Source organism: Bubalus kerabau, chromosome 2 (assembly GCF_029407905.1).
Source record: "Bubalus kerabau isolate K-KA32 ecotype Philippines breed swamp buffalo chromosome 2, PCC_UOA_SB_1v2, whole genome shotgun sequence".
Classification (NCBI taxonomy): domain Eukaryota; kingdom Metazoa; phylum Chordata; class Mammalia; order Artiodactyla; family Bovidae; genus Bubalus; species Bubalus kerabau.
In genome coordinates, this window is record NC_073625.1 from 119827363 (window position 1) to 119833362 (window position 6000).

A 6000-nucleotide genomic window follows, 5' to 3' on the forward strand; every position below is an offset into this window, starting at 1 on the left:
CTGATTTTCTTTAGGATCAATATTTTCCTTTAGGAACAATAATATACAAGTACATAACTGGAGGCTTGGAATTCTAAGGCTAATATGTACAAGACACAGTGAACAACATAATACATTTTGTAGGTGAGGCCTAAAAAACTAGAGTCGGTGAGAACTTGAGTTATCAGGCATGATTTTCCTATGAGTAGCAGAGCTTGAGCTGAGTTTAACCAGGTGTGAGAGTTCTGAGATCAAAAGTAGTGCTGGAGGTGAGAGTAATTGTAACTATATATGAATAATTGTCATTCCTCTAGCCCTTTATGTTTGTAAAGTATGATAAGCCCTATTATACCACCTAATCCTCACGCCAACCTTACGGAGTGCATTTTATGATCATCTCCATTTTACCCATGGGAACTGGGCTTAGAGAGGTCAAATGGTGGATCTGGGGATCATATCTGGGTCTTCTGGCTCCAATTTCATCTTCACTGCCATACCCTTCCCTACATTGTCTGAGCTGCGTGAGGAGAACAAACTGACTGAAGAGGTAGAAGTGCTCTAAAATGCAGTGGGAAACTGTGATGCTGAGGCTGGGCCAGATCAAGAAGGCCCCCCCAAGCGCCAGGCAGAACAGGCTTCCTGCAGAGCAAATAGAGAGTCAGAGAAGGCTTTTGAGTAGGAGCGTCACACAATTCAAGGGGTGAGACCAGTCAGCCTGAGGGCTAGCGTGCACAGAAGACTGGAAAGTAGAAAGAGGGAGTGTGGGAACAGGGATGCTGGTGAGGGGGCTTCAGGAAGAACCCCGAGTCTCCAGATTATATTGGCTTCTTTCCTGGAAGTCAGCCCTGCGCCATGGAAACTGAAATGTTCCATCATTCACTCTCTTTATGAGTGAGTCCATAGCTCTGAGTTTTGGTCCGTGTTATTGTCAGCTTTTCTGCTTCTCCTCACCTCAGGGTCCTCTCTCTGTAAGCTCAGTTGTGATGTGAACAATGCACTGACAGTTACTTCGAGTTGGAGCAAACGTGGACTTCTCTCATATTTAATGAATATTTACCAAGAACCCATTCTGCGCTTGGCACCGTGTAACATTGCTCTACTGGAGAGACAGGAAGAATGTGTGGCGGGGCAGCTGGCTCAGGTGCTCTGGGCTGAGGCAGGGAGGAAGCGGGGAGAGAGGGATGGGGGAGGGGAGAGGGGAGGCGCTTAGACAGGGACACAGAAGATGCAGGAGAGGGTGACCCAGGCTGGCTCCTTTTCTTGCCAGGAGATCAATGATTAGGCATGGGTCCACCTGCAACAGGGACTGTCCTGCTCGGAGGATGGCCCTGTCGTGTGATCAAAGGGTGTCTTGGCAGTGCCAGCAGCCCCAGCCCCGGGGAACCGCTCCTTTCTGCTCTGTGGTGACCACAATGGGCCCTCTGGCACCGGCTGCTCCCTAAGGTAAGGAGCAGTTGGGAGCTGCTCCCCTCCCCTCCTCCACCCAGCCGCTGCCTGCTGGGGCCTCAGCGGGGAGCCCCACCCTCAGGGGAAGTCTGTGCTGTGAGGTGCGACAGGACACCTGAGGCCAGCCCCTACTGACTCACTGTGTGCCCCGGGGGCAAGCTATTTCTTCTTTGGTTCCTTCCTCTTTCAGAATTGGAGCAGCTTCTCTTAGCTCTGAATTTGTGAGGGTGATTATAACCGAATTGCACTGTGTGCATACGTGTGTGTGTGTGTGTGTGTGTGTGTGACTGGCTGTTTAATAGGGTGCTAAGACAGCAGGGTGCTGTCCTTCCCGCCCCCCAGGCCCACACGTGTGGCTCTCATTACTGTCAGGAGGCCTTAAGTCGGCCCCACGGAGATGAGAACAGACCCCTTAATTAGGCATAGTTCCCAGAGCCAGAGAGGGACCAGCCTGGGCCTGGCTGCCCTGGCGTTGCGGGGAGCCTGCCTGCAGGGCTGGCATGGGGGAGGGGAGGCTGCGGCCAGGGCATCTGAAGGACTCAGCAGTTTACACTTCGCTGACCCGATGGCTGAATGGGGCCCTGTCCACCCCCATGGGGGTCTGGAATCTTCAATTATGGCAATTACATCAACAGGGTCGGAAGGCAGCACTTTCCACTGAAGAGGTTCAGGGCTTAAAAGAGAAATCCTAAAGCCACTGGTTTTCTTTCTTTCTTTCTTTTAAAGGGATTGGGTTGATGGAAGAAAGCCCCCATCTGCAGTCTAATTGGGCTGTGGGAAGGAAACAAAGACACGGCACATATTGGGGGGTAAAATCTGACCGGCACGTGCTCCCCTGCCTCTGGACCTCTGGCTGTTCTCTCAGACCACTTTGTGTCCTGGTGCACGTACATCTCCCCCGGCATCTTCCTAAGCTTGAATGTGATGCCTTCATCTCTGAAATCTCCCAGCACACAGTGCAGAGGGTGGCAGTTGAGGCAGCACTGAACTGATGGTAGAAGAGCTGGATAAGACCTGGGAGGAGGCACTTAGTCTCTCTGATCCTCAGTTTCCACAACTGTAAAATGGGCACAATGCTGTCTCTCCTTCCTCAGGTTTGAAGAAGACTCTACTTCCTGCTGCGTACTCCAGTGAATCAGGCATTTTCTGTCTCTCAGCCGACCTGCTAGGTTGGTAGCACCCCAGTGTGACCCTTGTGCCAGCGGCATGGGTGCACCTGGCCGCTTGTTAGAAATGTAGAGTCTCAGGCCCCACCCCAAACATTCTAAATCAGAACCTGCATCTCCCCAAGCTCCCTGAGCTCACCAAGTTCCTGTGCACATTCAAGTTTGAGACGCACTGCTCTAAACTGAAACTTACACATGATAAACATGAGTTAAATGAGTGAGAGGGAGCCTGTGGCCTTGTTCTCATCTGTAAAATGGGAATAATCATCTTTGTTCTTCCCATATGAAGGATGCTGGGAGGACCAGATAAAGTGAAAAGTGAAAGTAGAAGTTGCTCAGTCGTGTCTGACTCTTTGCTACCACATGGACTATATAGTCTGTGGAATTCTCTAGGCCAGAATACTGGAGTGGGTAGCCTTTCCCTTCTCCAGGGGATTTTCCCAACCCATGGATCAAACTCAGGTCTCCCACATTACAGGTGGATTCTTCACCAGCTGAGCTACATGGGAAGCCCAAGAATACTGGAGCGGGTAGCCTATTCCTTCTCCAGCGGATCTTCCTGACCCAGGAATCGAACCAGGGTCTCCTGAATTGCAGGAGGATTCTTTACCAACTGAGCTATCAGGGAAGCCCCAGATAAAGTAGTTATGTGTAATTGTAAAGTTGTATTATCCAGTCACTCACAAATTCATTCAATAAACATTTGCTGAGCAGCTTTAAGGCAGGTTTGGGATTTAGAATAAACTGTGGAAAATTCTGAAAGAGATGGGAATACCAGACCACCTGACCTGCCTCTTGAGAAACCTGTATGCAGGTCAGGAAGCAACAGTTAGAACTGGACATGGAACAACAGACTGGTTCCAAGTAGGAAAAGGAGTACATCAAGGCTATATTGTCACCCTGCTTATTTAACTTCTATGCAGAGTACATCATGAGAAACGCTGGGCTGGAAGAAGCACAAGCTGGAATCAAGATTGCCAGGAGAAATATCAATAACCTCAGATATGCAGATGACACCACCCTTATGGCAGAAAGTGAAGAGGAACTAAAAAGCCTCTTGACGAAAGTGAAAGAGGAGAGTGAAAAAGTTGGCTTAAAGCTCAACATTCAGAAAACGAAGGTCATGGCATCTGGTCCCATCACTTCATGGGAAATGGATGGGGAAACAGTGGAAACAGTGGCAGACTTTATTTTTTTGGGCTCCAAAATCGCTGCAGATGGTGACGGCAGCCATGAAATTAAAAGACGCTTAGTCCTTGGAAGGAAAGTTATGACCAACCTAGATAGCATATTCAAAGCAGAGACTACTTTGCCAACAAAGGTCCGTCTAGTCAAGGCTATGGTTTTTCCTGTGGTCATGTATGGATGTGAGAGTTGGACTGTGAACAAGGCTGAGTGCTGAAGAATTGATGCTTTTGAACTGTGGTGTTGGAGAAGACTCTTAAGAGTCCCTTGGACTGCAAGGAGATCCAACCAGTCCATTCTAAAGGAGATCAGTCCTGGGTGTTCTTTGGAAGGACTGATGCTAAAGCTGAAACTCCAATACTTTGGCCACCTCATGCGATAAGTTGACTCATTAGAAAAGACTCTGATGCTGGGAGGGATTGGGGGCAGGAGGAGAAGGGGACGACAGAGGATGAGATGGCTGGATGGCATCACTGACTCGATGGACATGAGTTTGAGTGAACTCCGGGAGTTGGTGATGGACAGGGAGACCTGGCGTGCTGCGATTTATGGGGTCGCAAAGAGTCGGACACGACTGAGCGACTGAACTAAACTGAACTGGGATTTAGAAAATGTGTTTTCTGCTTAGGAATAATTTGAAGTATTCTAAAAGCCTGATTTTTAAAAGAGATAAGTACAATAAAGTGTGGTAAATGTTGCCAAGTAGCTATGCTCAAAATAGAGGATGATGAGGAGGGTACAATCAATTCTCATTGAAGATCAGGGCTCAGTCAGCAGAGCCTTCGCCAAGGTGGTGGCCTTGAGCTTACGTCACGTGGTGTGAACCAGATGGAAGAGGGAGAGGAGGCACTTCTAAGCAGAAGCTTGAGGTTCAAAAGAAGCGGGGAGGTCAGGGTGGCTGTCAGTTTAACAAGAGCGGCCAGAGTGACAGAGTATTTGCAGATGGCCTTATGACTTGATTGGTAAGTGTGGACAGGAGAGGTCTTGCGGCCTGTTTCATTTCTTTGCGGGCCCATCGTCTGGTTTATTTCAGTTTCCAGTTCTAGGTGAGGCCGTCAGCCTGAGTTATTGTCCTGACTATGCTGTCAACTGCCTAAAAGGAAGACAGTAGTTTTTGTGGTGATTTTTCTTTAATTTTTGTTTTTCTTTTTACTCCTCATCTGCTCTAGTGATCAAGGTTTATTTCTAGCAGCAAGGTCCTACTTCCTAAGATTTTAATGTAACACTGAGTATCGGGGTTTAGTTAAGGAAGGAAGGCAGGTTTCTAGATTTGCCATTTATTTTCGCGACAGCTGGAAAGGCAAATTGGCACCTACGGTAATTGAGAATGGAGACGTCAGCATGTTTAGGAAATAGCCAAAGCCCTCCTGCAGCACCCCTGACCACTGTCACTGCCCTGCTCCTCTGCTGCCACCCTGCTGTGTCCACAGCAGTGGAGGACACAGACTCAGGGCCATGTGGCTTGCAGCCAGTGGGCAGACAAGAGAGGCTCAAACACCACTAAGCCCAGGGAGCAGAAACCCTGTGACACAGGGAAGGACCCGGAGTGGGTGTTGGGGACAGCGGGTGGCATGTGCAGAAGCAGGCACGAGGTAGAGTCTGAGTTCTCCTGCAGGTCAGGAGACGTGCAGCTTGACGTGAGGGTCTCACTAGCTTGCATAGGCCATCAGTGTAACGCCCTGGGCCTGACTGCCACTCCCTAGGTGGAGAGGGTTGGGAGGGGAAGGGCCCCTGGATCCTGGGCAAGGGAGGAAGCAGCCTGCTGCACTCTCGGGCTCCATTTGCTGATGTCTGAAGCTAGAGGCAAGAGGACTTTGTCTCACTTGTATGGGACAGCGCCCTTAGGTCCTGAGTTACTCTTTAACCAGAGTTGCAAATAAGGGTTATCTGTCTCTGGCAAGGACACTGGGGCACTCAGGTTTCTGTACCACTGCCCTCAATGCTAGTGTTTATTCTCATTGGCAAAGGAGTGAGATAGGATCTTCCCTTTTCACTGGTCCCTAAAAGTTCTCTGTTGATGGAGGTGACCGACTTTTTTAAAATACAACTCAAGGGGGTGTGGGTCTTCATGATACACTTGGGAAAGTAGCAGCCAGGGTGGGCTGGATTCAAATTAGGCTCCTCCGCTGATGAACTGTGATGCTTAGGAAGGCACCTACACCATGTCACACCTCAGTGTCCCCACCAGTACCATGACCAGCCCTCCTCGCTGGGTCATGGGGAC